The sequence below is a fragment of the Gossypium arboreum genome, chromosome 7, assembly GCF_025698485.1.
Source record: "Gossypium arboreum isolate Shixiya-1 chromosome 7, ASM2569848v2, whole genome shotgun sequence".
Classification (NCBI taxonomy): Eukaryota; Viridiplantae; Streptophyta; class Magnoliopsida; order Malvales; family Malvaceae; genus Gossypium; species Gossypium arboreum.
This window is the reverse complement of record NC_069076.1, coordinates 74,308,749-74,316,794: the sequence shown is the minus strand read 5'-3', so window position 1 is coordinate 74,316,794 and position 8,046 is coordinate 74,308,749. Positions and strand designations below refer to the sequence as shown.

Genomic DNA, 8,046 nt, shown 5'->3' with positions numbered 1-8,046 from the left:
CATACCAATCCACTTAAATCATTATTTCATAATTTTACCATAGAATTTTACTATTTTCAGAAATAAATCCCTAAATGAAATTTTATTAAAAATCACTTAACAAAACATGTTTATTTTACTACTAAGATTAATAATCTATCAAATAACTTCAAAACCTATTAAAAAACAACCATGGTAAGTCCCTCAATCTTTAATAGTTTTACAAATTAACCCCCAGGCTAGCTAGACTAAGTGAAAACAAACTTAAAAACATAAAAATAATTAAAATCGGGGCTTGAATTCACTTACATGCATTAAAAGGAGCTTGGAAGAATATTTCTTTAGCATAAAAATAGAGTTTCGGCAATGGCAAGGTGAAAATGAGAATGATGATAGCTAATTCTCATGTTTAAACATTTATTTATTAAATTACTTATTTATCCATATGATATAACTTATAAAATAACTCAATCATGTCCATCATTTTCCACCATAAATGTGAATGGCATAATTACCCACTAGATACCTTAATTTACCTTTCCATAGCCATTTAGCCCTTTTAACTAATAAAATTCAACTTTTACACCTTTTACAATTTAGTCCTTTTTGCCTAATTAACCATTTAAAATTCAAAATTTCTTAACGACATTTTAATACGACCTTAAAATAATCCCATAGACATTAAATAAAACTAATAATTCACTCATCGAAATTGTGGCCCCAAAACCACTGTTTTTGACACCACTGAAAACGGGTTGTTACATAATCTGTAAATCATTCATTCATTAAGTCATCTATCTTAAGTGGAGTTTTTATTGCCGAAAGTGACATTTTAGAAAAGACTATTTTTTGTCGCTTTGTTTTGCAAAATTTCATTATCTTTTAATGCAACGAAAAAAACATTATTGATGTCCAATTTTAGCTAGGTCGAGTAGCATGCATTTTTTGGTTACCATAAATGTATATTCATCATGTTTGAATAATACATGTATGAGAAAAACCAATATCTAAATAAAAACCCAAACCATAGTCCAAATAAATCTTATAGTCCATAAACTGAATAAAACTTATTAAAATTTATTTTAATAAAAATAATGGTCCAAAGTTCGTACTTCTGTATGTCAAGTCCGATGTTAGTTTCGAGCATTACCTGAGAAGTTTGAAACTATAGGGTGATCTAAACTAGCTCAGTGTGAGTCTATAACAATGTAAACACACATTCATACATACAAATAGCATTCATTAATTCAATACAATACAACACACAGCAGACATCAATAACATTTGAGTATGTCATGAGTATGATGCAATGCAAAAAGGTTCCTACTCATCCATCCGCTACATTCCACGAGTTTCTCAGAACCTTTTTGCCAATATCCAAACAATGTGAGCTAAGCTCGATGTGGTTAAACTACCAATTTAAACAATGTAGTTATACTGCCAATCAATATGCAGACAAGCTGCCAATTTTGTGGATAAGCCACCAGTACAATAAATACAGTTTAGATTGCCAATCAATATGGGATAAAATCACTAATCTCCTTAGTACTCTCAGCGCAGTACACTGAAAAAAATAATGCGGATTGTAATTGCCGCTGGTACTCTGTGGAACTCCTCCGTCATCTACAATATCCCACCCCATGCACATGTATTATGGCATACAAGAAACAAGTAAGATCATGCTTCCATTTTAGTCTCAATTCAATAGTATTATATACATGCTTTCAATTTCTCATTCAATTCAGTCCAATGCCATGCTTGACATGCATACAATTTCATAATCATTGCAATGGCATTTAATCATGCTACAATAACAACTTTAGCGTACAGGCTTTCAATTATTCATACAATAGTATCATAACCAGACATACATTTCACACATTCAATCAAACAATAATTGGTTGTGTGCCATGTTATACATTTAACTAGCAGCCATTAATATCCATATCAACCATTCAAAATTATATCAATACCATAAATACAACTAATCAGTTAACTATGACAATTTTTGCATTCATGCTATTTAGTTAGGGTTTGATATGTACCTAATTTGACCACTTTTAAATCACTTATTTAGCCATTTAAATAAGCTCGGCTAGCAAGCTTAAACATTAATTTAAACACTAAAAATATAATTTTAACACTTAATTTTAGAAGTTGGAACCCATACTTTAAAATCGCAAAACCGCAACACTATTTTTGCGGAGTTCGCACTTCCTCCCTTAAAATTAACTCGTACCTCAAACAAAATACAACATTTATAAAGTTAAGATGTTGTTAAACCAACATTAAAACACCCTCTAAGGGTTTGGCTAAATCAGTTCTACCATGTCCAATTTACGAAACCAAATCGTTTAAACCACTTACACTGATTCAGTGCGAAACGAGGGCGCAACAAGTAATCGTCTTCACTGCTGGTTCAGGGCATTTAGACCAGTATCTAGCACAACATAATAATGAAAAATTAGTAATTTAACATCAATTAAAAACTCCAAATTATCCAGTCAACATATTCCCTATTAACGAAATCAAAACTACACATTAACTCGCAAACAATTGCACTTACGCTTCCTAATTTTTCAGATCTGAGTTGCCGAACGGTGGGGATCGATTATTCCTAAATCACACATGATTAAATGATAATTAGAGTCATGTATTACAAATTTAAACCTTTCTAAAAAAGGGTGGAAAAAATAAGAAAAACTAGTAGCCTTATAGAAAACTTGACCTTATACCTCCAGTGGACACTGACGGTATACTCCATTAGCTAACATACTATCCCTAAATGAACTAGTAACAGTCGCACCTTTTTCTATGGTATTTTCTGCTATTCCCAACTCTCTGGCTAGTTCACTCAAAACATACGAGTGTGTTGAACCAAAGTCAACCAAGGACAATAAGGGAATAGTTCGCAAAGTGAAGATACCTGTAATAACATCGGTGGTACCTTGCTCACGTGGCTCCCTCACAAAAAAGACCCGTGCGAGGCTTCCTAACTCTTCCTTTGGAGTCACAACAGTATGGGCCAGAGTTTGCTACCCAACTGGCCTTGTTTTGCCACATTTGCCTCTTCCTCGTCCACAAGTATCAGCTCACACTTTAGTAAGGGTCACAGCTTGAGCTTGCGAATCCTCCTGTCATTCCGAACAGTCTCTAACAAAGTGATCCTTCGAACCATACTTGAAACACCTTCCAGTCTTCTTGTAACACTCTGCAAGATGATTCCTTTTGCAGAGGTTGTAGTATATCCAGTTCGCAGACTCATGCAAACCTTCTTTTTTATCATGAATTTCCTTCTTTTGACGCAAATGATCTGTCTTGTAAACTTGCTTGACATTTCTGCCAGAGTTTTGTGAGTTGCGGTCCTTTTTGGACACTCGCCCAGACACTTGCTTTTTGGTTCATGGGGCCTTAATGTCTTTAATGGCTTTATCTTTGTCCACCATCTTATCGAAGTTTGTAGCGTCGTGAGTCACTGGGTAGAGTTGGATGTCACGATGTAGTCCATAACGAAACCTCTAGCATTGGTTCTTCTCTTACGAGACCATCTCTTCAATGTTTTGGCTTAGTCGCACAAACTCAGCCTCATACTCAGCTATTGACAGTTAACTTACTTTAGGTTGATGAAATCTCATTTGTGAGCCTCCAAATACTGTTCACCCATAAATTTCTTTTTGAAGGTTCTTAAGAAAAACTCCCATGTCAGTCTATCCGCAACAAGTCCTTGCTTTACAGTGTTCAATGATGTGCTTCATTGGTGAGTGGGGACACAGTGCATCCTAACTTCTCATGATCAAAACATGCCATTTCCTCAAGGATTTTCTCAACACCCTCAAGCCAATACTCAACCTTAGTGGGACCAGCTCTATGGACAACATTAAATTCCTTGCCACCTAAAGTTCGCAGGCGCTTCAGTGGCAGTCCACGGTGTGTAGGTGCAGCATTGGCTTTAGTAGCTCGCTTAAAAGCCCCAATCATAGCCTGAACTAGAGGCTTTATGCTTTCTTCGAAAACCCTTATCTTGTGGGATCACTATTGCGTAGCCGGAATCTGGTCATCTTCTACGTAATTAGCAGCTTCATTGACATGGTTCGCATTCACTCTACAAAGAGGCATTCTTGCTTACTCTAAAAGTACACAAGATATTGACTTTAGGTAAGACATTAAATACATAACTAGGTATCTAGACGACCAGACACACTTGCGAACGTAGTTCACACTTTAGCAATCTTACACTTGCAAACACAGTTCACACAAGACAAACATACACTTGCGAACACAGTTCACACTGAACATATCTTACTTTACAGAGTTGGCAAATAGCAGATGGATGATCCTAGGCATAATCCTACAAAAGATGTAGCTGAACTAAAGGCGATGTTTATTCCCTGTCCTACCCTAGCAAACAATCATACAATCCTGCATACAGAGCACTTCAAAATTTCACACACAATAATTTACCTTTTTCAGCTCTGGCAAGCCTTCCTTGCCAAATCTGGCAAACTCTCTTCGCCACATTTTGGCAACCACATTCTGCCACTTTCCGGCGAACTTACCTAGCCTACCCTTGCTTTGGTGAGCTCAACATGGCTAGATCTGTTACCAACCAATGTAATACCCCAAACTCGACTTAACAGTTTTGACCTAAATTTGGTAAGCTACATTAGGCACCAAAGTGATTCTTTGTTGACTCCCAACCTAAACTCCAACACACCACTTAGCCTTAACAGTAGTTGTGCTAACTCAAACGCAATAGTGAAAACAGAATGTAAACATGCAAGCTTCACAAACAAACATAAGTAGGCTTGCATACCTCATAACATCATATTTAAGAGTTCACAACACAACTGAGACTTTGCAAACCACAACATGGTTCACACAATAGGAAAAACATATGAGTTCACAGTTCAGTTTAAAGCATAGGCTGCTTACTTATTAGACTTTGCATGAAATTTGTAACACTCTAAACCTAGCCCAGTCGTTATGGCCGAATTCAGAAAGCTACATTGGCCACCAGAATGATCCAAAAAAACTTTCTTGATTTCAAATGTACTTATTTTATTTTAAACCATATGCGAAGTTCGTTCAAAATTAGTAAAATTGAATGTTCAACTTTATTTTCAATCTCATTTCAAAAGCCATTTGTCCATGAAAATGCCTGAAATAAAGTTTTGGAATTTTGAATTTTTTTTTTAAACTATTGGCTTATCAATTCAAAACAAATGAAATAAAACCTTTATTTTAATTTCATAAAAATTGTGCAAATTTTAGGAATCGAAATAAATAATATCTCAATTGAAAACATTCAATCATTTATTCAAAACTATTTCGGATTTTCAGTCATACTTCTAAATCATTTGTCTTTTTATTCAAAATTGGAGAACTTCGTTATTTGTCATTATTTTGAAAATAAAATATATCAACTTCATAAATCAAATGCCTTTAAAAATTCATTTGTAATCATTAATAATTTTGAAAACTAAGTCTAATTTTATTAAAACTCATTTTTTCGAAATGCAATGGAAAAATTTGTTATTGACATATTTTATTGTAAAAATCGAGTTTCAAGCGAAATCTTATCAAATACTAATTTATGCAGTTTTTAAAACTTAAAGTCATGCAAGCAATTTATGCAAATTAGAATAAAAAAAAATCCCCAAAATAAAGTCCCATGCCACAGTCCATACTCAAACTTATTACAAACCCAAAATATCAACATATCAAAATAAAATTTAATTACTTTAATTTAAAAACACTTCCGAGGAACTCCTCCAAATGCCATCATCGAATCCTAATAACGGGATTATGTGTAAAATCAGAAAACCAAAGGGAGGTGAGCTATAAAGCTCAGTGTGAGATAAACATAAACGCAATCACATAAAAAGAAACATATAATTATAAAATCATAATAATCATATCAATTTCATATAACTCAATATTTCACACTTATACTATGCATGATCATGTCAATGCACATTTCGTAAAACGATAAAAATTTTATGAAAATAATCTTACCTATCTTCGCTACACACCAAAATCAAGTTTCCCCAGAACTTGTCCATCCAACACACCGAATTGTGAACAGTGTCACCAAAATCGCAGATAAGCTACTAATAATCAATATCATGGAAAAGCCACCAAAATCGCAAATATACTGCCACATAATCAAAATTGTGAACAATGTCCAATTAATGCAGATAAACTGCCACGTACTTCTGCCATCCACATATCCTACCCAATGTATGTGATATGACCAAAACCAATTTTTCACTTTGGCATGTGAGACAGGCTCATTATATCACTTTTCACTTAAAATCTCATAGGTATGCTTAACATACAAATCACATATGTACACATGGTACCAAAATTTCACATTTTATAAATCATGTGAAAATCAAATATGCCATAAGATCACATAACATGAGAATGAGATTCTATAATTTTCATATCATTAATAATCAACAAATCACACATCATACATATTACCAAAATCAATGGTTTCAAATCACTTACTTGACATAGTCCATAACAATTGGTTTTATCTCTCGTAATGGATACATAAAGTATCCTCATCAAACATAATTTAAATTATAATTTTAACAATACAATACATAGGTTTATTTTTGTTTAATGTTAAAAACCCACACCTGAGCTAAGCATCTCCAATGCGAAAAACTTCTTCTAATGCCCAGTTCCAGATTTAATTAAATCTATCTCGGATCTAAACAAAAAATGAATAACCCATCATTAAATCATCACTTAAGTTATTCCTTTAAATAAAAATGGATTAATCTTGATTTCCAATACTACACTTATGTTAATATGACTAGAATCAGAGATGTGATTCACTTCCCAAAAGTCAAAGGTGTTCTAAGTTATTAGGAATTGACCCTTCACACAAGATCAATATACGAGATGTTAATATCGAGAAAAAAATGATGTCTAACACTAAAAATACATTCAGATATTAATAAAAAGATGAGGAAGAAGTGATGATTTAGTACTCAATATCATCCTATACTTATGTTATTCCTTAACCGAATCTTTGCTAAATCAACTAATCAAGAGGGGGAGAAGGGATAAATCGAAGAAATAATTGATAGCAAATGATATTTTTAGGATAAAAGCAATAAAATTCTAGCAAGGATTTATCAGAACTAAAAAGTTAGAGATTAAGGTGGAACGAGTTTTTCTAAAGAGAAAAGAAAAAATAAGAAAAGTGGTGGTCACGATGGTGGTTTTTGCGATGGTGAGGTGGTGGTGCAGAGGTAGTGTGGTTAACTAATGGTGGTGGAAAGTAGAATAGAGGTGGAGAAAAAGATGTACAATGGTGACTCAAAGAAGAAGAAAATGGAAGAGAAAGGAGGAGCAATGGAGGAATCAGTCAATAGGGGAGGAGGAGACACCATAATGAGAGAAAAAAAGTGAATGGTGGCTAACTTAGGTAGGATAGATGGTTCAAGCTTGGTAAATGGAAGAAAATCGAAGCTTTGGGGGACAATGACATGAAAAGTGGATCAAAGGGGAACATGTGGAGTGAAAAGGGGATTTATGGGGAAAGTTGAATAGCTAAAGGAGGAAAGAATCTTTTTTTCAATGGTAACTAGGAGTGGACAGTTATGAAAGCTTTGATTAAATTTTTATGAGCCAAAAATTAAATAATAACATGAGAATGTGGGGAATTGAACATAAGACCTTTAGGAAATTAACTAAGCACTTAACCACTTGACTATTCACTAGCTTGTTATAATTCCTACAACATTTATTTTAAAAACATGGTGTAACCTTTGCTAAGGTTTGAGGCAAAATTGCACCACATAGAAAATAATGTGAGGGAAGGGATTTGAACACAGGTCATCAAGGATAGCTCTACCGTTACTCAACCACTATACTTGATACTTATTTATTATCAAATGAGTAAAAGATCATCTAAAAGAAATTCGGACATGACCATTCTTGGTTCATTAACCCTATTTCTACTAACCCATATTTTGGGATACGAGAAAATTAGATAATACAAAAGTTCGCTAAATATGAAATGTTCACAGCTATATCATGCTTTCACAA

General features: G+C 33.8%; 1 long non-coding RNA gene across 1 annotated transcript; it reads right to left on the bottom strand.

Annotated features, from left to right (window-relative positions):
* Positions 1-2,094: 2,094 nt before the first annotated feature.
* Positions 2,095-2,868, bottom strand: LOC128295205 (uncharacterized). The gene is made up of 3 exons (XR_008285545.1): positions 2,715-2,868; positions 2,546-2,596; positions 2,095-2,419 (listed from the first exon to the last, which is right to left on the bottom strand). It is a non-coding gene; the product is annotated as an uncharacterized LOC128295205 (long non-coding RNA).
* Positions 2,869-8,046: the final 5,178 nt, after the last annotated feature.